General features: G+C 38.7%; 1 protein-coding gene across 3 annotated transcripts in view; it reads left to right on the top strand.

The window, feature by feature from the left end:
* Positions 1-22,672, top strand: part of LOC114929992 (uncharacterized) — a 312,459-nt gene that overhangs the window by 158,860 nt on the left and 130,927 nt on the right. The gene's annotated exons all lie outside the window — the stretch shown is intronic.

Here is a 22,672-nt window from a genome sequence, read left to right as displayed (position 1 = left end):
ACGCACTCTTATCATTTCAACCGTTGTCGGACATAAGTATCTCGTCTGGAGTTTCCCGATAAATTTGCGTAAATTGCCCTGCCTCGCTCGTGCTTTGCAAACTTTGGGAATATTTAATTCATTCGAAGAATTTTTTTCCCTCGATTGTCGCGTCGATATTCGCTAAATTTTATTCGCCGATAATGGCGCAAAGTTTTTCTTTTCCTTTTTTTCCCTTCTTCTCGAGAGTCCACGCTATTTTTCCCTCCTCCCCGTTCGCGAAATTAGGAAAGTTATGAAATAGGAGAGATATATACTTTGGGTGGAGAAGGGCTGGGCTGATATTACTGATTCTTGCCGCACTAGCCGTTTGAAAGTAGTCATACATTTATTCCGCCGCGACGAGAATGACGTTCTATTGGTAATAACTAAAGTGCTGAGTTTCTGAATTTTTAAGCAGGCCCGCGAGTGACTTATGCATTCGAGTTTGCGGAGAGTGTAACCGTTGAATACTCAAGTGTTTGAGATGGTTTAAAGAAGCGATAAAATATGCTTTAGGATCTCGGAGTCTTAGAAAAAAATTTAAAAGTACGATTATATCCGATATCCGATTCGCGGATATGATATCTATCTGAAGAATTGAATTATAAAATCCACGATATAAAATTGATGCTAGTAATATATATATATATATAGAGAGAGAGAGAGAGAGAGCGCATTTATGCGCCGAATAATGTAAAAGACCATTTTGCAATTTTGCAAATGTCTTTTTCTCTTATTGAATTTAAAATGACGGTTTAAAAACCCGTTTGCAGCTTCGTACATCTTTCCATCCTCGTCGAGGACAAAATGGCAGAGTCGTCGGAATCCTTTAAAATTTCGTAAAAGCCAAAGCGTCCGAAATTATTTCTGGGGAGCGAGCGCGGATTTTACGTGAATGTCCTCTCGTCTCTTAATGTCCACGCATAAACATACATAAGCTTTATGAAAAAAGAGAGAGAGAGAGAGAGAGATTCAACGCGCGATTCGAAAGAGAGTAGAACTCGGTTTACGGGGATGTAAAAGGCGTGAAAAAAAAAAAAAAAAAAAAAAATAGATGACAGCACAACGGGCAGAAAGTATGTTGTCGCTTTTACTTCGCGCGCCACCGAACATTATCCCGGTTTCCGGATTTTCTTTTTTTTTATTCCCCAACGCTCTTCAATTCGCGAAACGATTGCGGCGCGTACGAGATATGCATTTCCGAGAACTCGCACCTATCCCCGTCTAATTCCGTTGCACCCTCTCTCGTGCAAACACTCGCTCCCGTGAAACTCATTTCGCGATATGGGATAAATAAGCGGGATATTGTCGGAAACGCGAATAAAGGTATAAGTCGGAGCTTAGTACTAAAGAGCAGTGCCGTATGAACTAATTATGCACTGTTAATGCATCGCGGATGCTTAACTTGCCTCTGTCCATTGATCAAGCATCTACTCCATTCTTTAACAAAAAGTGCCAATATAGAGTCATCTGCACTGAGAAAAATTATTGAAATCGAATATCTATTTGTTTCAAATAAATGATTTATTAGGCGGTGTCGAAATAAATATTTATTAATAATTTATTTCAGTGTAATAATGCTCTGACAATTTAGAGAACAAAATAAATAATTAATTAGAAATATATATATATATATATATATATATATATATATAGGTATAATAAAAAGTGTGAATATAGTCATGTACATTGAAAAACAATTTATTGAATTCGAATATTTATTTGATATAAGAAAATTATTTTCAAAACATATAAATATTTATTTGTTTGAAATAAATTATTTACTAGGCGGTATTGAAATAAATATTTATTAATAATTTATTTCAGTGTAATAATGCTCTGAAAATTTAAAGAACAAAAGAAATAATTAATTGGAAAAAGAACATATATATACCTATATATATAATAAAAAGTGTGAATATAGTCATGTACATTGAAAAACAATTTATTGAATTCGAATATTTATTTGATATAAGAAAATCATTTTCAAAACATATAAATATTTATTTGTTTCAAATAAATGATATTTATTAAGCAGTATTGAAATAAATATTTAGTAATAATTGTTTCGGTGTAATAACGCTCTGAAAATTTGGAACAAAATAAATAAATAGAAAAAGAAATATATATATATATATATATATATATATAGGAAAAAGGGGGGCAGCGACATGTATAAATGTCTATATATTTTGAAGATATGGAAAGATATTTCGCAAGGATTATCACCCGCAGGAGATTCGGAATGTCTTTGACGTAATCGATCCCCCTTGTATAAAATATAAGAAATCGGCGATTAAAATATTTGCTATCAGTAGCGGGTAGGAACGATATAGGGCAACATCCTTCACGATTGACTTGACTTTGTTCGTCGCGCTGTCCCCTCGGGCGAATACATGATGAAAGGAGGGGAATTACGCGCGATCCTCGCGCGAGATATCGACGAGCGAGAGAAAAAAGAATTTATCGCGAGATCGATAACGACACGGGGGAACCCCTTCGCGGCGGATATACGTACGTTTATCGCGTATAAACTTCAATTTCGTGATGGAAGTGGATTAATACAATTTAATGACGCCCCGAGAGAATTATACGCGCGTCGACATCTCGTAGCTCGATCTTCCTACAAACACACAAACACGTGTTCTCGTGTGTGCGCGCTTGAAAGTGTATCAGAGATATGCACTTGAGAAGGAGGGGACACCCGGTATGCTTTTAATGATAATGAAGATGATAATAATAATAATTATAATTTAATTTAACATTCGAGAAAGATCGCATTCCTGGGTTGAATCGAAGAGGAACTCCTTCATCCCCTTCCAAATTCCTCCCTCGCGAGGATGCAGTATGCATAAATGTTAAAGAGTTGCATATCCCGGCCTCTCTTCTCCCTGACGTAGTTCAGACTTAGTCTTAATCTTTCCTCTTATTTATCTTGACTGTTTGTTTCCAGTCTCTTTTACCGACTATCTTCTCCCGTAGCGCTCTTTACTTCATACTGCTCAGTGTTCCGTGTAATTTTTGTTACGATCCTTGAGAGACTTTCCTTCTCTCTCTCTTTCTCTTTCTCGTTGCAATTAATCTGCATTCATTCGTGTATCTTGTCGTTTGTCTTGTTAAACGGAGCATTATTCTATAACTCTCTGTTGACATCGCACACATTTGAGAAATAGCTACGACAGATGCGTTTTAAGTCTTATTTTTTATCGCGACAAAAAGTGACGAACGTAAAATTATTTTTTCTCGACAAAAATGGCCGAGATATAATTATTCGTGCATGTATCTTTAAGGAGATGCTGCCGTCGTTCTGTTTTAGCGACTTTAAGTTAGGTTAGGTTCACTTTTTATTGAATGTACAGATTGAAAAGTACGAATCTTTCGATACAAGCTTTTAATCTAATTTTTATTACTTCTGTATTATTCTTTCATGTCAACTCTATTGGGAGCCCCATATTTTGCGCACAAATAAACTGCAGATCTTTTGTATTAAATAAGTATTCTTATGAGCTGATGCAAGAGGCCGATAAAAAAAACTGTAATTTTTTCACGTATATTGTTTCTTATACAAAATTACAGCGCTCCCCGTTCATTATTATCGGTACTTTAATTGTGGAGAATGATTTTTCAACCAGTATAGCCAATAAAAAGAAAAACTCTTGAATTGAAAGTCGGTAAAACAGACATGGTCAGCATTCCCTTAAAGAGAATATAATGCCAAATAAATTGTATCTCTCTTTCTCTTTTTGTGTCTTATGTAATGTTAATAGTACGAGGACCGCACATATCATCATCTAATATAGCCTCTTACAAGCTGCTTTTATACGTAGCTTTCGCGTTCTAATCTTATGGCTTTACGTATAACAGCGTTGCTAACGCTTTTAGAAACCCGCAGCCAGAATATGTCCGCGTAAATATCTCCCTCTCTCTCTTTCATCCCCTTCTCTCACTCTCTCTCTTCGCCATCCCTTTTCGCGAGCCACCGACTCGCGTAAGAGGGGTCGATATAAAACCAAAAAGAAAAAATGCATATACATATACATGGAAGGAAAAAACAGGGTCGCGCTTATGAGAAATGCAAACGACATCGGAGGAGATCCCGGGAACGACTGTCACGGTCGCGTTCATTTCTGCTTCTATTTCCATACGTTCTCTCGCAGCGTGAAAAATATGAAGTCGCATCGCCGCAACCTAACCGGCCCCGTGTTAGAAAAGAGAAGAAAGGAAGGCGCGCGTGCAAGGGACGCGTAATACCGTGCTTAACCGCCTCCTGCGCGGACCTTTAACCGCGCCGTCAATTTTTCACCACCATATATATATATATATATATATATATATATATATATATTTTCTCCACCCGATCAGATACAGGCCGCATATTGCCCGATGTCCGCGCGATGCGATAAACTCGGATAGATCCGCGCGAATCCACCCGAAATCTCGCGTTCATCGGACTCCGATGAGACGATGATGTATGTACTTTTTATAGATGGTGTTGGTCCTTTTTTTATTCGATCTTAAACGCCAGTGTCTTGTTTCATCGATAAAACATCATTTTCGCGCGCTTTCCTTTTTATCGGTTAACTAAATGAAGTAATAAAGTTTTTCTGCGATTAAAGTACATCTACAGGGTGCGTCTGGTCGTGTTTGAAATCCTTGAAATATTCTGCAATTTTGTTTGTTCTTTAAAAATCTTGGAAGTGTACTTGAATTTTTCATACATCCTTGATTTTTTTTTCCGTTGCTTTTAAATATTGATGAGACTATTCGAGTAAAAAATATTTCATCTTACTTCGTGAATAATACAATATATTGTTATTTAGAAGTCCAAAAATATGTGTTACGCATAATTTATTTATAGATTTTAAGCATTCAAATGTCACATAAGAGAACATACAATTATGAATTTGATAAAGAAAATAAAATTTTTAATATACTATTTGAAAATCGTGTAAATTTTCTTGGAAATGTGCTTAAATTTTATTTTCAAATTTTACTAGACATCCTGATTTAGAAACGAAGCGCAAACCTAGCGATTTTATGTTAAAAACAAGCAAAAAATTTTTTAATTAAAAAATTAAAATTTGTCTTTGTTCTAAAAGCAGGACGACGTTTAGGATCCCCTAAATCCCTCATCCGTGTAATTGTTAAACGCTTCTTTATACTCGAAAAAGGAGTAATACCTAAAAAGGGGTGAGTGTGTGTGTTCAATCCTTAAAAAAATAACGATGCTCCGGCGGGCGAATAGATGAAATTCGGCAATTTCGTAATTCGTCTCCTGGAAAACGGATATTTCTCACAGGCGGTCGGATACGGAACTCATTTATTAATTAACTCGTTGCCCATTAATACCGTTTCCATCCGGGCCAAGTAAATATAACCGGCGCACGTTCGTCGGCGGACATTTCGGTATGTTCTGTTTGTTCGGTCGTCGAATCGGCTGGGCTGAAAGCCGCCGACCGCGATGGCGCATAAACCGGAGCGGAGGGTGGACAAGGACGGGAGTGAAAAACCGGATTCCGAGGGAGGGGAGGGGGTGAACGGAGGAAGGGTTAGAGGTAGGGTGGATGGGGGTGGAGAAGGGTTAACGGCGCGCTGTTGGCGGTGGCGGCGTCGTTGTTACCGTTGTTACTATCGACGAAATTACGATACCCAACGGGGACGTGTGAGTGGAGGGGGTTGTTGGGGGTTGACGGGGGTTGGTTGCGGCGAACTGTGATCCCCGCGCGATAGTTTCGAGACGTAACGCGCCCCATCCCCCCGCGCGCGTTTGTCAGATCGAAAAATCGCGCCGTTATGTGCACTCGCGAGTGCGCGAGTGCTTTCGAGAGAGCCCTCCGTAGACCTCGGGAGACGCGCGCGACGGTTGCATCGGGATTCTATCGCGAGCGGAAATTGCGCGAGCTGGCGAGAATACAACCGGGGCGATTTCGTTCTCGAAATCGCGAAACGACACATTTAGTCCCAGCTCGTGAAAGAGACGTACACGATGTCGAGCACGTTTTCCGCCGTGCTCCTCCGCCTTCCCTCCGGTCCTTCCGGGGTTATTACACACGCCAAGTTTGCCGAGGGCATAAAATATTGTTCTGTCATATTTTTATTACGTCTCGTTACTAGTTGTATTCTTCTCGTCTTTGTGTTTGCAAAAAAAAAAATAACTCTATTCTAGATTTCAATATTATTATAATGGCGTCGACAAAGTTTCGATACGTGCATTATTTATTCCTTCGCGCTATTATATTAGAATTGTTCGGAAAATAATGTGTTTGCTCCATTTTCTTTTCTTTTTTTTTTTAGAAACTATTTTATTATATAACAACACATTTGAAATTTATACACATTATACATGAATGCTTCTTCTTCTTTTTCTTCTTTGCATATATTATTTTTAAACACAATCTTTCAAGTTTTATAATTTGACGTCAGCACGAGATAAGTTTGTCTGCCTTAATATATAAATTGACATTGAAAAATAATATAAATAAAAAAAAAAGCATCCATATAAATTGTGCGTAATTTTCAAACCCGTTTAATAAAAAAAATAGTTTCAGAGAAAAAATGTGAGACATTTTCTAAACAACCCAAATACGTGAAACGTGAGTCGCGTTAAATAAATGGATGAAATAGCTAGTTTTCGCGGCACCGATCGCTCGTGTCCGCATTTTGCGGCCCCGTCGTTTGATTTTAATTGTCAGTCGTAAAAGGGGAGTATAATAATCGGGGAGCGGCCCAAAGTGCCGCAATCGGGTTAACGAGGCAACTTTTACTTTCATGAAGAGATGTATAATTCCACCAAGTACATTATATTATACATATTATATTCCGACCGCGTTGCTCTCTCTTGTCCCGACCGAGTCAGTTATTTTCCCTCGTGTTTTATACCCTAGTTTGTCCGTCCTCGCTAAGTATCTCCGGATGCACCAACTATCTAGATCCTCTTTTCGCGTATAAAATGTCCCAACTTTGTTCGCACGTCTTCTTCCATCCACGCGCGCATTCTTCGACCAACTTTGAAAGGGGTGGGTCCGACTTTCCCACCCCCTGAAAATTTGGATTCGACACACCATCCGCGCGCTCGCAACTTTTTGATACTCGACATTAAATATCTTTCTAAGCCTCGAATTAAAGTTCCGTTAGAGTGTGAGAGAAGTCTAGTTGAAATCAAACGAGGAATATAAGTTATCTTCATAATACATGTACCCGTTTTATTGAATTCTCGATCCGAGAAAATTTCTCTCTCGCTTCAAACGGAATAATAAAATTTCATCATCTCGTATTTCCAAAATATCGCGGTGTTCGAGAGAGATACACCACTCTGTACACACACCATACTTAGATCTCCTTCAATATCGCGTCTCCTTAATAACATTGGTGGCTGCAACGTGACGACACATCTCCTCGCCGTCACTCTAAACGTCGAGGCACGGAGTATTATTTTACAAGCGTCGCGTAGTTCAATTAAGTGATTAAGACGACGACGCCTTCGTCGTAATGCGTTTTAACAATCTATATGAGCGTTAATCTCTTTTTCTTCGCCGAAAACGACGAATACCTGTCGACCCTCTCGCATCGTCGACGTTTCATTAACATTCGAGTTTCACTGTTTTGTCGGTGAAACGTCAAGTTTGACCAATTTTTATTGGCTATACAGATTGAAAAATTCGTTTTGCTCCTCCGTTTGTTAATATTAATACTTTCATTGTGGAAAAGGATTTATTAATCAAGATTGGTACTTGGACTTATAAAAATTTACGAGTTCAAGTTAATTATTATTAATTAAATTAATTATTAATATTAACAAACGGGGGAGCGAAAAGAATTTTTCCAATAAGAAGATTCATGCTCGAATCCAACTTTGCGCTGCTATAAAACAGCGTTAAGATCACTTTATACGAATTAAAACATTCTTTCGCTCCGTTGATATTTTCTATACAGATTGAAAAATCCTTTTCGCCCTCCGGTTTGTTATAATATTAATACACTGAAAAAAAATTTGTTAATTTGACTAAATCTTTTAACTAAATTACTATTTTGTTAATTAAACATATATTAATATTTAAGCCAAATATACGTTTTAATATGTTACATTTAATTTAAATATTTTAATATGTTCAATTAACAAAATAATATTTAGTTGAAAGGTTTTTAGTCAAGTTAACAAATTTTTTTCAGTGCACCTTAATTGTGGATGAGGATTTATCAATCTGTATAGTCAGTCAAAAATTGGTATAAATTTACGAGTTCAAGTACCAATATTTTGATTGACTATATACAGATTGACAAATTCTTTTCCACAATTAAGGTATTAATATTATCAAACAAGGGAGCGAAAAGGATTTTTTACAGTCTGTAAGAAGCCAATTAGAAGATTCATGCTCGAATCCAACAGTGCGCTGCTATAAAACAGAACATTAGGATCACCTTAAATGGACGAATTAAAACGTTCTTCCGCCGCCTTGATATTTTCTCTCTCTCTCGTCGAAATTGGGAGCGAGCAAAAGGGAGCCGGGCTCACGCGACGCATAAATGTTCGACATCGCGCACGAACGAGATGATTCGAGATCGCCGCACATCTGTTCGCCTCGCGCCGCGGGAATCCCTCTTAAGTGCATAATTGATGTATACGGGGATCGAAAGTGGCGATACGCGATGATTCATGAAAAGCAATTTCGCGGAACCCGCCACGGGGCGTTTTAGGCAAACTATCGATATACATACGAGTATACAGTTCCACATGCCGCGCCCTCGGCATCAAAGACCCCGAAATACGGAAATCCCATTCGGGCTAATATCGACGTATATCGATGAGAAATTCGGCAGACGATGATGTATATACATAAGCGAGATATCAAAGCCGGTCGGAAACCGAAGGAATGCCCATCCCCACAGCCGTCGCTTCCCTTTATAAGGCGCCTCGATCGTTGGAAGGAAAGTGCGCCGATACGAGCCGCCATTAACGCGCGAGAACTCGCAACTGACAAGCCCAGATGAACAATTACCTCGCGAAGTTCGGGGTCGCGCGCGCGCGTGCACCCCGGGAAATGGGTCACCGCCTGGTAATGGGCACTGGGTAAAGTCCTCGTGAAAGTTGTAAGGTTGTTTATGGTCGAGCTACACGCACTAAGCCGAGACGACGACGACGACGACGACGACGGGCGCGCTTTGCCCCGTTCCGTGCCGTGTCTTAACCCTTAGGCCCGTTCTACAATACGTCGTATGTCGGAACGTAAGCGATGGTCCAATTTCTTTTTTGAAAACAGAATTTCTTCATTGGATCATCGCTTACGTTCCGACATACGACCAGACCTAAAGCCTTCTACAATAGACCTAAAGCGTTCTACAATAAGTCATATGTCGGAACGTAAGCGATGCTCCAATAAGAAAATTTCTTTTTGGAAATCAAAATTTCCTCATTGGACCATCGCTTACGTTCCGACATCCGACTGCGACATACGACCGAGCTTAAGGCCCGTTCTACATTAAGTCGTATGTCGCAATCGGATGTCGGAACGTAAGCGATGCTCCAATGAAAAAATTTCTTTGTATTACACGTGCAGGCAAAGTGGCACTTTCGGTGCATGTTTTCTGTACGGGAAGTGGCCGATTTCCCCCGCCGCCATCTAGCGGCGACGCGGTGAGTGAATAAGTCGCGTTCAAAGCCATTATCTACGGCTCAGCCGCGTTAAAAGTCATTGTATACGGCTGAAGCCGTAGGCAATGTATTGAACACGGCTATTCCCCCACCGTGCCGCGGCAAGATGGCGGCGTGCGAAACAGCCACTTTGCCTGCACTTGTAATACAAAATAGTATGTGTATCACGTGCGGATTGACAATTGTTCACTCGTGTCCAATTGTCAACTTTCCGCACTTGATACACAATATACTATTTTGGAAATCAAAATTTCCTCATTAGACCATGGCTTACGTTCCGACATCCGACTGCAACATACGACTTATTGTAGACCAGGCATTAACGCGGACGCACGTAAACGCGACCCAAGGCGCGCGCGTCACCCGACGCGGATTTATCCCTTCGCTAACCCTACGTGCTACCTTTATCTCTAAACTACCGCATCCTCCCGTTTCTGCCTTCCCCCGGTCGCACATAAACGTAAAAGTGGTATACGTCGGCGGTAGATTATACGTTTCGTATACACGTTTTGTAATATATATGTTAAATCGGGGCGCCGCGATTTAATGAAGGGGAAACGACGCGGTCGTTACCGAGTTATATATATATATATATATACATATATACGCGTCTCTTTCCCGAAAAGAGGAGAATATTACCCATTGGATGCGGATCGGTTATGACAACGATACGATTTTATGCATCGCATCTCACGTTCTTCTTTCTCTCTCTCTCTCTCTCTCTTTCTCTTTGGGAAGTGTTACACCAGCGTTTACGATCGAGCGATCTGCACGCGATGTGGCAGTAGAGAGACGTGGAATATCGAGAGCGATACGATAATAACGATAAAAGAAACGATTTCCAAAGATACATGCTCTTTTTCCAAGATTTATTATTTTGAATTTATATATAGGTATTTTTTTCTTTTAATTTTTTATGTATATTTTTTATACATAGAAATACGTAACGTAATATCGGCCTAGTCTCATTATTGTTACGTAATCGTTTACGGTAATTAAAAGGACGCGTTGCACTTGTGGAGGCAAATTTAGCGACGCAGATGCAGCTTTATTTTTGCAACAGCGACTTCGAATGGCATTAGAGAGTTTGTAGACGGCAAGTTTCGCGACGACGGTGACGAAGAGAATTAGGGAGAAATATGAAGCGAGATGAAAGGAATTGTTCCGCGAATTGTATCCAATTGTATCTGCAGGATCGTATCGTAGCGGGGGCAATTAGCGCATTGTATTAATTTACGACGGATACGGCATTGCTTTAATTAAAACAATTCCAGACAGTTCGCCTACGGTATGACACGCGAACTCCGAAAATTAGCGAGAACGACTCGGTATCGTCTCATCCTATCCGCACTCGTAATTACGTTATTGTCTGCGTCTTGGCTTCCGTCAACTATTTATTAAGCTTTGCCAATGATCTTCGAGTTTCGATCAATCGAACGCGACGCATTTTTCGGAATAACTCGAGATAACTTTTGAACGGACGGAGAAGCGAAAGAGTTGCTTCCCTCTGCTTCTCTCTTTGTATAAATAATCCTCGAGGGGATGCGTATCTCTAGGAAAATAATACCTCGTTATGATTGCAACGAGAGAGCGAAGAGAAAAGGATCTTAAATAGATTTAAGCCGTTCTTCCGAAGAGAAGAAGAAGAAGAACTCTCTCGGGTTATCTCGCACACTAATGCCGCGCTCCGCAGAGATAAATAATAATTATTATTCTTTCTGTGGTCCGCGTGTCTTTTACACATCTCGGTGCACTTTTTTCCATTTTCTATTTATTTATTTTTTTTTTATTTTTATTTCAACATCGTCCTCTTTGAATCGACAATCGAGACATTTGCATCGCGGCAACCGAGCTCGATAATAACGGACTTCATTAAAGGACGCGACCGTCCGCGAAACCTTGTCAACGATGATTTAGTTTCACGCGCGGCGACGCTTTACAACACGGGCGAGGAGAAAAATATTTCCCGGCATTTAAATCCACCGTTTCGCGGCTTATACATATGCATCGTTTTACGAAATTGCAAAGGCAACGAGAGAGCGAAGAGAGAGAGAGAGAGAGAGAGGAAGGCTCGGTGGGAGGAGGAGAGTTGCAACGCTAGAAATTTCGAATTTAAACGAGCCTATTTGGATTCCGACAACCCCACACCGTCCATTTTTCCGTAGAATGCGCACGCGCGCCCGGTATCCGACAATCGGCGGCAACCGGTAATCAAAATAATCGCCTGCGAGGCTCGTTCGACTCGCGCCCACGGCGGAGTAATTCCGGAAACATTTTCCGGCTCGTGTATATTACGAGTCGTGTGTAATGCGGCTCCCGACATTTCTCGTAGCAAATCACGCAAAACTTTTATTTAATATGCCAAAGCGAAATAAGCGATTCTCTCTCGCGCATTGCACGCGTGCAAATATCATTGCGGTGATTCCGATACAAGTTATTTCTATTCGTAGTTCGGTGAAATTGGACTTGAAAAGGGCAAAACTTCAAAAAAAAAAAAATATAATCAAACTGAATTTTTGTGGAGATTTCAATGTTCTAAAAAATCCTGAAAAGTATCCTTAATTTCAGCCAGCGTTTTTTTATGGAGGGCAAAAGGGAGTAAATTTTAGTTTCTTTGTCATTACCTCGAAAATTATCAATTTTTTGAGAAAAATAGTTATTATCAAAATTGTAGCTCATAAAATTCTCTACAAGAAAGATTATTATACTTTTTTTTGTACAATTAATCGGTTTTGAGTAAAACGTGCGGTAAAGTTGCAATAGTTAGTCACATTTTCTTTCAGACTTAATTCGCTCTATATCTTCGAAACGATTAATTTTTTGTAGAGAATTTTGAACTACAATTTTGATAATAACTATTTTTCTCGAAAGATTAATAGTTTTCGAGATAATGGCAAAAAACTAAAATTTACCCCCCATAAAAAACTGTCCTGGCTAAAATTAAGGGTACTCTTCAGGATTTCATTGGAACATCGAAATAAAGGTCTCCACAAAAATTCAGCTTGATTATAATTTTTTTGAAGTCAAAGTCTAATTTTACTGGACTATTCAAAGGAAATGAAAGAAAAAACAATTATGGCCTATACTTGCGAATAATAACATTATAGTTTGTAATTGTTTCCATTATTTTAAATCAAACAAGATATTTCTTATAGATTTTTAGATGCTTAAAATACTAATTTTGACCAGGTCGTTAGGTTTCCGAAATAATTGAGGTTTATGCAAAAAATTTGGAGATTCTGATCGAATGTCATGAATATATTATTCATCCCCTAAAAATACATTTTTTCGATATCTTGTTTTTTAGCCATGTCATGAAAAATTAAAGTTGGGAACTACTCATAAGAGAGATATAGAAAGTAGTTCTTTAATTTTATATAACATGGCTAAAAAAATAAAATATCGTAATAAAAATAAATACAATTTTTTAAGGGATGAATAATACATTTATGACATCTTTTCACAATTTCCAGATAAAGTCAACCTTTTTTTACAAAATTTAAATATTGCAAAAGTTATTTTTTGCATATTAAACCTCACGTGCTAATGAAAATTGGCTTCTGGCATCGTTTTCAGTATCCAAAAATCTATAAGAAACACCTTGTCCGATTTAAAATAATGACAAAAATTTTGTTGTGAACTAGTGTAATGTTACACTTATTTTTAGATACACGGAGAGAATTGTCTCTTAGAATTTACCACAATAAAAATTATTAATATGTACATAGTAAATTAATTATTTTTATTCTGATAAGTATTAATCAGAGAAACTTATAACTTGTTCCAAAATATTGTCCCAGAATTATCATGATTTTCAGGCTAAATTAAGAGAAAATTCTCTGTGTGCAGATTCCAAAGTATCGAGCGCGAACAACCAACAAATTACGATAATTACGTGTGTAATGAGAGGTTCCGTTGATAAAGTTTTCACGGATCGACGGGAAGTCGAATCTGTCTCGGGTACATGTGTGTACGCACATGCGAGGAGAGCCGTTAAATTAATCGGCAGGTCGATCGAACGAGAGTCGTTCAATTAGGGTGTAGTTGCTGTTGTACCTTAATGAAAGATGTAGTTTACTCGGGCATAACGATCTCGCGAAACTGGGTTACCGATCCGCGGAAACCAACCGGATAGATTAATCCGCCGTAGTGTTCGCACCAGGGCGTTGCTTTTCAACGTTGGCAGGACGACTTGGGGTCCGAGACTGCAATTTATCGACCATGTTTCCGGTTCTGTGAGCGAACTTCGAGCACCTGTAATTATATTTCCTCTAAGAACGTTTTGACATAAATATATACTGCGTATATACTAGAATTCGGGTCTTTTTAAATTTAGCTCCGTCAATTTTGATTCGCCCCACTTCGCTTTCGCGAATACTTCGTGCTTCGTTATTTCATAATAGACGAATCACGTGACAGATAATGTTCCACGTGCGCAAATGCGTTCGCGCAAGTGCTCGACGATTGGACAATTCGCCTCGTGGAAGGGGTATCTGTAACTTTTTGTTTTTCAAAAATTTTCCGCTCCCATTTCCCCGGTGGGAGCCAAAATTAACGAGAAGCTTTATTCTATTATAATAGCACGTCGATGACACCGAAAGATGACTAGATCGAAAACTGTCTGTCATACCAGCATGCTGCGTTCTATAAGCGCAATTTGTTTTTCATTTATTTCATATTCTTTCCTTTTTTAATATACATTCCTAATTGTATTCTATATTATTGTAATATCGTGATTAAATTATATGGCCTGCGTTGACACGGAAGATGATAAAACACGCGGTTCTTAATAACGTTCCGACGAGGCAAAAAACGCGTTCTGCGTGACTTAGGCAATTTTTTAAATATCGCGGAATATTTTATTTATGGGAACCTACCTTCTGGCGCGGAAACTAGATTTTGAAGTCGCACCGACTTCGGCTTGGATTGTACGTAGACGAGTGTAAGCTGTTTTTTATTTATTCATATTCGTTCCTTTTTTAATAGACATTCCTAATTGTATCCTAGTATAACAATATCGTGATTAAATTATAAGCGCCCGCGTCGACACGGAAAATAATAAAACACGTGGTTCTTAAAGGGATGCTGCCGTAGTTCTGTTTTATCGATTTTAAGTTAGTTTAGGTTCACTCTTTATTGAATATACAGATTGAAAAATCTTCCACAATGAAAGTATTGGTAATAACGAATAGGGAGTGCTGTCCGGCAGCTAATTTTTGCTGGTTTATGTCTCGGCATCGATTCCGCACGCAAATATACATGCATAATTAATTTAAGTACGAATCTTTTGATACAGGCTTTTAATTAACATTTTTATTACTTCTGTATTATTCTTTCATGTCATCTCTATTGGGAGCGCCATATTTTGTGCACGAATGGACTGTAGAATTTTTGTATTAAATAAGTATTGTTATGAGCTGATGCAAGAGGCCGATAAAAAAACTGTAATTTTTTAACTTTTATTTTTTTCTACGAAATTTCAGCTCTTCTCATTTATTATTATCATTATTTTAATTGTGGAGAAGGATTTTTCAATCTGTATAGCCAGTAAAAAGAAAAGCCCTTGAACTCAAAGTCGGTAAAACAGAACTACGGCAGCATTCCCTTAATAACGTCACGGCGAGGCAAAAAACGCGTTCCACGCGAATTAGGCAGTTTTTTGAAATGTCGTGGAATATTTTATTTATCAGAATCTCCCTTTTGGCGGGGAAACTGGATTTTGAAGTCGCACCGACTTCGGCTTACATTGTACGTAGACGAGTGTAAGCGGCGCCGCGCGCGAATTAAGCGGGCGGCGTGCGCGGAATTCCGATCGCTTCATCGGGATTCGACGCAAATATGCTATTAAAACAAATGGGATCGACCCTCCCCCGGGCGGGCCGAGCGCGACGGAAGAATACGGTTAATTACGAGCCTTAGAATTCAATTACAGGCCACGTAGCCGCCTGTAAATTTCCGGCCGGTTACCCCCAGGCCGGTCGGTGGAGGAGAGCGAGAAATAGAGATAGAGATAGAGAGAGAGAGAGAGAGAGAGAAAGACCTCCCTCTTTTCGTGCGCCCCGCGATAATGCGGATACAATCGTAATTACGCAATTACGATTGTCCGCGCGGCGTAAATTTCGAGCCGCGGCCGGCGCGCGCGCTCGGAAAATTCAACAATACGGCGACATTCGTCACGGAACATTGGCCAACTAAATGGACCGCTTTTCGCGCTTTACGGTTAAACGTTAAAGATCCCGCGCGGAGCGAAATAGCGACGAACTGGTCGACCAGTTTTCATTTCGGATCTGCGTTATTAACCCTCCGTTACGCGGAGAGAATTTTCTCGTAGAATTTACCCTCAAAATCATTGGAAGAACTTTGTGAGTTTCTCTGAGATTAATATTTATTCTCGTTCATTAATCGAACATATTTTATATCTTACTGTGGTATTTATATTTTTATTGTGGTGAATATTAATCAAAGAAACTCTTATAAAATTCTTTCAATGCCAAATTTTTTTTTGTACCATGATTACCATGATTTTCAAGGTAAATTCTAAGAGAAAATTCTCTCTGTGCAGCAATCTGGGTCTTTTAAGCAAATTTGTTCAAATTTCCCTTTGTATAAACAATTGGGTTAATTTTTCACTCAAAAATCTATTGGATATTGTAATAGAGATATTAAATAATCCAAAGATTTTTTAATTTTTTGGAAATCTAGAACATAAAAATAATAGGGGGTGAACTTTAAAGACTCAGTTTGCTAACAGCGTTAATAAAAAATATTGCTTTAACAATAAAAACGGTAATTGTTTGAATGATTAATTATATAATTTCTGGACATATATTACTAATAATTTTTCACTCAAAAATCTATTGGATATTGTAATAGAGATATTAAATAATCCAAAGATTTTTTAATTTTTTGGAAATCTAGAACATAAAAATAATAGGGGGTGAACTTTAAAGACTCAGTTTGCTAACAGCGTTAATAAAAAATATTGCTTTAACAATAAAAACGGTAATTGTTTGAATGATTAATTATATAATTTCTGGACATATATTACCTTAAAATCGCGATGCTGAGATACATATTATTGAGGGCAAAAAGCATGACACCCCGTCGCGGAAAAGTATGCTCAATTAGAAGCCATGGGATTTAATTACGGATCGCACATGGACATCACGATAACCTACGTAACACGGGCACAAATCGTAATTGCGTAATTACGTCTAATGGGGGAAATTCCACGTCGACCGCGATAGCCTCGACTTCGTGGTATGTAGAAAATTTACGGAAACAATACGATGACGTGTATAATTCGCCACGGAGTCGGTGGATTATCCGTGATAAATAGCGTAAATAGTTTATGTCGCGTTAATAATAAAATCGCGTTGGATTCCTTTCAGTGCCTTTTAATTTAAATAAATCTTTGAATCTGACATGAATTTTTTCCTCGAGAAAAAATTTAAGGCATCCTGTTATGTACACATATTACATTCGGTGAATTATTTCTCCTCGGAATTAATTATACGATAACGCGAATCTGTTCAACTGTTCCCCCTTTTTTTTTCGATTCCTCAAAAATCCTGACTCAGAGGATATGTCTTGTTTAGATAATAATCCGACCGCGCGACCACCCTATATTTCAGCGAAAATTTACGGCGGAAAAAGGCGGGCGATGCGTCAGCAGCAAAAAGAGAGATGAAAAAGCGAGTGCCGAGTCTTCACCCGTGTCATGCGTCACGCATGCCTCATTATACTTCTAAATAGACTTTTTTTGCGCCGGTGGTCCCGAAGAGGGGTGGTGGGAGGGGGGTAGGTGGAGTGTCTCGTTGAAAACCCTCGTGACGGGAGTCCGAACGGCCATTTTCAAGGACAATATCATAAGCGCGCGTGTTTGCGCTCTCGTGTTACTCGTAAATTGACTCGTTTTCAATTAACGGCGATTTTAAGCGATTAAAGCGTGTCCCGTCACGCCCCCTTCTCCCCCTCCTCCCCCCTTCCCCCCCCCCGGATGATGATGAGTACCATCTGCCGTTTTGTGCGCGCGCGTGCATCAAGATGTCGGAAAAATAAGTGCGTGAGTGCATCGACTCCCCATCGGCGTCACCATAAAGGGATGCTGTTTTCCGACTTTGAGTTCAAGGGCTTTTTCTTTTTAGATTGAAAAATCCTTCTCCATGATTAAAGTACTGATAATGAATGGGAAGCGCTGTAATTTTGTATAAAAAAAAGCAATAAAAGAGGCCAATAAGAAATTACAGTTTTTTATCGGCCTCTTGCATCAGCTCATAAAAATACTTATTTAATACAAAAATTCTGCAGTTTATTTGTGCACAAAATATGGCGCTCTCAATAGAGATGACATGAAAGAATTCATTATTATCAATACTTTCGTTGTCGAGGATTTTTCAATCTGTATTATCAATAAATAGTGATTCTAACCTAACTTAAAGTCGGTGAAACGGAATTAGGGTAAAATTCGACAGTTCCTTTCAAATTGGTATCCCCACTTTTCCAGCAAAAATATTTTTTCAGGGGAGAGAAAAGATGAATTAAATTAAGCGTAGGTTAATAAAGCGGAAGAAATACTGTGGAGAGAAAAATATTTTTGTTTTTGAAGAGGAAAAATATTGTCGACGCCTATGATCGTTCTGGTCGCGCGTGGGTGCCTATTGCGCTTGTCTATCTTCCGCTTTTTTTTCTCTCTCATGTACGAATTGGGGGACACGAGTCGGCAAGGGCGGATGTAGAGATCCGTGTTCCGTCATCGAAAAGTTAAATATTCCATATTACGTTCGTTGGGAATGTAATATTAATATACGTTCACTGTGGGCGCATAATCTTTAACAACTCTTGTTGAGCTGTCTCATCCTCATTTTTCCAAGATAAAAAAATCTAATTGCATAATAAGGAGCTTATTTATTAAATTCCTGCCCGATGCGCCGAGCTAAAAATCTTTAATTTGCAGGGTATACAAGCACATACATATAACTCAAACTCATTATTATGCGCTATTAATTTTGTTATTATTGAAAAGTAGGGAACCAATTTGACAGGAGTTCTCTGACACTTATTTTCTCGATAGCTACACAAAAAGAATTTTCTTTTAGAATTTACCTGAAAATCATGATAATGATAGCATAATATCCATAAGATATAAAATATATTCGATTAATTTTATACTATATGTACATATTAATATTTTTTTATTGCGATAAATATTAGAGAACCTCTTATAAAATTCTTCCTGCATATTGTTCCACAATTACCATGATTTTCAGACTAAAAATTGTAAGAGAAAATTCTGTTCGTGCACAACGAGCTCTGCGAGCATTTTCCAGCTTTATCAATTTTTCTGAATAAGAAATTGCCAAAATTTGCGAAAATAAGAAAATGCAGGAGGGTGGTCTCTCTGACGAAATCTCTCTGTGAGATTTCTCGTTTGCAATTTTCCGAAAAATTACTCCGTACTTTGAACGACATCGGGCCGTGGAAATTTTCTACGCTCGACCACCGTGACTTCCCACCCTCGGGTTAGATTCTCGGGGTCCCAGTCAGGACGGGCGCGTGTGGCGGCGTCACACAAACACACAACACACATACCACACGGCGGTGGCCTGCGTTTTCTCCGCCGTATCGGCGAAGCCCGCAGCGAAGCCCCGCGAGTCTACGAATTACTTCCGTGTTTATAAAATAAACGAGAGAAGCGTGGCGTATAGAGCGAGGGTGCTCTCTCTCTCTTTACACATACATATATATATATATATATATATATATATATATATACGTATACATTCTCTCTTGGCGGTTTGCTTTTACGCGCGAGGGAACATACCGGGTATGCAATCAAAGAGAGAGAAGGAGCGAATCGTGTATTTCTAAATGTTTTCCTCGCGGACGGTACCGGCTGTGTTTTCCGCAACAATAGCCTGGTCCCGTGCAAGTGTTATTGACGGAGCCGCCGTCTCGCCACGGTCGACAGAAGGCAGCCCCGACGTGTGATTACCGTGAATTGGACTGTGCTGCGCGATATGGGACTAACAGAGGAAACAAGCAGTCGGAAGTGTCCGTCTCTCCGATTTTCGTCAATCGACGATACGTTGTGTGGAGAGCGGATATATATAAAAAAAAGGATGCGTTGTACGTACACACAGGATAAAATTGAGAGACCGTGTATTTTTTTTTTCAATTACGCTTTACGTTTTTCAATTGAAAGCAATCCTTGCGAGATCAATTTCACATATGTGTCTCAAACAGATCCATCGATCGGGTAACATCGCGATGGTTTATAATGCTTGCGTACTCGACTTTTTCATATGGTTTACTAGAATGTAAAAAAATTTCTTTATATCTATAAGTAACGATAATTATAACGATAATTTACTAGACAATGATTAAAAAGAATAATTGACTTTTATAACGTCGTGAACTATATTTCTGATTATTCGTCACTGATTATTCATGGAATCGCGAATGACGATTTAAACGCCGATCACATGAAAAATTCACTCGGACGTCTACGAATTTATTATAGTCCCTGATTGAATTTTCTTGCATTTTTCATGCTATTATAATATGTTAATTAGTCTATTCCACAAATAAAACATTTAATGATAAGAGCTCTCGTCTCTCGTTCGCGCCAGAAAATCGAAGGCTATTATTTAGAAGGATAAAAGTGTCTTTCGGGAATCGATGGATCTCGTACGTTGTTCAACTTGATGAGCGATTAGGCAAACGCGAAAAATAATAATATTTGCGATCGGTCGAATAAAAAAAAAAAAAAAACAGGGCAGTCGCCCTCGAAACGTAGAGAAGCGTCGTGTCGTTATCGATGACGCGAGATTTATTTGCATCCGCCGTCGAACAACGTATCTGACCGTACTTCCTCAATTTATAACTGCACCTATCGGAGATAGCGCGCGCACAAAGTTTCAATAACGTCCGATATTTAATGGAAAACGGTTCGCTTCGCGCTTTGACGCGGCGCAATTCGCGACGAGAAGATGAGACAATTATTACTCTCGACGCGGTAATTATTAACAACGAGCGCGCGGCGCCGTCGACGCGCGGGCGGAAACGCGCTCCGTTTTTTCCCGATCAAGCTGGACGTTCTCTCGGCAAATCACGGGAAAACGGCTTTTCGAAGCGTCGCGTCGCGTCGCGACGATCGGCCGTGCGCGCGCGCGCGCGCGCTTGTAAAAGCAATATTTTCTTTCCACCGGCGCGAGATAGCGCTTTTATTCGGGGCGTATATCGCAAACTACACGCAGCAGATACACGCTGTAACGTTTCCTACACACAACAAGGGATCGAGTGGGCGCATGACATATGCATATACATCAGCGCACACGCGCGCGCGTAAATAATCGCCCCGCGAATCGCTTAAATTTGCACAGGCTAAATAACCAGGGAAATCGCGCGCTCGCGCGCATTTACATTAATTATATTATTAGCGGCGAGTCATCCGCGTCGCGTGATTTTCGCGTGCGTTTTCATTCCGAGGACGCGCGCGCGCGTATTATTGTGCGCTGATATATATATATATATATATATATATATATATATATATAGCTGTACGCGCAACGAGCTATTGCTGTTGCAAAATATTTACAAACGTGCCAGTCGATCGATTTGGTTCTGTTGCGATTTTATTGACACATCGTCGTCGATACAACTGTGCTTTTGTAAGTTTTCCGCTCGCGACTCTGACAGTAACAGGGAAATTGGAGGCGACCATTGCATTGTTTCTATGTAGGTACGACGAGATAGATTTGCGCTGCCACAATTTTGTGTGATGTTCGCATTTAACTTGTATATATTTACACTTTCGCTCAAAAGTATTTGCCGACCTAGGTAAATTGTGTTTAAATGACTATAAATAAATGACTATTATTGACTATAAATGACTATATATAAATAATTACTATAAATGACTATAAAATTTGTCTATTACTCTTTCGGCCTTATAAAGTCAATTATGCCTCTTTTCTTTAGATAATTCTTGTTTTTTACCATTTTAAATATCACGTGGAATAAAAACCTATTTTTGCAAAATATGCATTGAAAGAGATGCTGTCTGTCCAAATGGCAGCAAATAACTAACATAAATCTATATTTGCTACATTCTAAAATATCAAATAAACAAAAAAATTCCATGAAACACGCGTATCTGTGGTAAAAACTTGAAAATACTCATTCCAAGAAGAGTCATAAATACCTTATTTGACTTTGTAACTATCTGTTAGTAAACATGAAGTGATATTTATAACAGCTATTGAGAACGACTTGCCGTTAGCGCATAAACAAGAAACATCGATAAAAGACAATAGACACAATTTAGTTTTCTCTTAAATTAAGAGTGGGCAAATACTTTTGAGCGTTAGTGTATTTTTTCGTTTAAGGGCAGCGCCTGTTTTACAAAACCAAAAATAACGTGTTTTTTGAGATTTTTTTTATAAAACTGCATAGTGGACTATTTTTAAAACTTTTAGGCATTTATTATTAAACATTTATAAATATAAACCATTTTTTTCGTTAAAAATATGGTCTGTAGGTAACTCTATAAAAATCTTGTTTAAAATTGAAAAACCAAAAATATTCTTAATGTTTATGAAATTATATCGTCGAGGAACGAATAAAATAAGGAGCTTAGAACAATATAGTACGATTTTTAGGTACATTTTTTGCTATCTATTTAAAAAATTGTTTTAATTAAGCAAATATTGGACTTTATTTGCATATTTAATATAAAAAACTTAAGTTTAAAAAAATTAAAATAAAATAAATAATTATGCTTCCTCCCCCAAAAAATCCTGCGGACGCCCATGACCTCCAGAAATATTTATTAATTATACCTACCATTTAATTCGCATTGTGAGAATGGAGGGGATATTGATTGCATCGTGTAAATGGATGTGTTGATTGTATCCGAATGATGATTGAATATTTTCGAATCGCGATCGAATCGAAAAGTGCGCTCATCGATAATTTGCCACAGCAAATCGGCGGAATCGT

This window comes from Nylanderia fulva, unplaced genomic scaffold (assembly GCF_048542155.1).
Source record: "Nylanderia fulva isolate GAGA-0341 unplaced genomic scaffold, ASM4854215v1 Scaffold9, whole genome shotgun sequence".
Lineage (NCBI taxonomy): Eukaryota > Metazoa > Arthropoda > Insecta > Hymenoptera > Formicidae > Nylanderia > Nylanderia fulva.
Note: the sequence above shows the minus strand (reverse complement) of the source record. Positions and strands in the feature narration are given on the sequence as shown.